Consider the following 880-nt stretch of genomic DNA (forward strand, 5'->3'; position numbering starts at 1 on the left):
CAATGAATCCAGGAGCTGGTTTTTTGAAAGGATCAACAAAATTGATAGACCACTAGCAAGACTAATAAAGAAAGAAAGAGAGAAGAATCAAATAGACGCAATAAAAAATGATAAAGGGGATATCACCACCGATCCCACAGAAATACAAACTACCATCAGAGAATACTACAAACACCTCTACGCAAATAAACTAGAAAATCTAGAAGAAATGGATAAATTCCTGGACACATACACTCTCCCAAGACTGAACCAGGAAGAAGTTGAATCTTTGAATAGACCAATAACAGGATCTGAAATTGTGGCAATAATCAATAGCTTACCAACCAAAAAGAGTCCAGGACCGGATGGATTCACAGCCGAATTCTACCAGAGGTACAAGGAGGAACTGGTACCATTCCTTCTGAAACTATTCCAATCAATAGAAAAAGAGGGAATCCTCCCTAACTCATTTTATGAGGCCAGCATCATCCTGATACCAAAGCGTGGCAGAGACACAACCAAAAAAGAGCATTTTAGACCAATATCCTTGATGAACATTGATGCAAAAATCCTCAATAAAGTACTGGCAAACCAAATCCAGCAGCACATCAAAAAGCTTATCCACCATGATCAAGTGGGCTTCATCCCCGGGATGCAAGGCTGGTTCAATATACGCAAATTAATAAATGTAATCCAGCATGTAAACAGAACCAAAGACAAAAACCACATGATTATCTCAATAGATGCAGAAAAGGCCTTTGACAAAATTCAACAACCCTTCATGCTAAAAACTCTCAATAAATTAGGTATTGATGGGATGTATTTCAAAATAATAAGAGCAATCTATGACAAACCCACAGCCAATATCATACTGAATGGGCGAAAACTGGAAGCATTCCCT

This window comes from Gorilla gorilla, chromosome 7, assembly GCF_029281585.2.
Source record: "Gorilla gorilla gorilla isolate KB3781 chromosome 7, NHGRI_mGorGor1-v2.1_pri, whole genome shotgun sequence".
Classification (NCBI taxonomy): domain Eukaryota; kingdom Metazoa; phylum Chordata; class Mammalia; order Primates; family Hominidae; genus Gorilla; species Gorilla gorilla.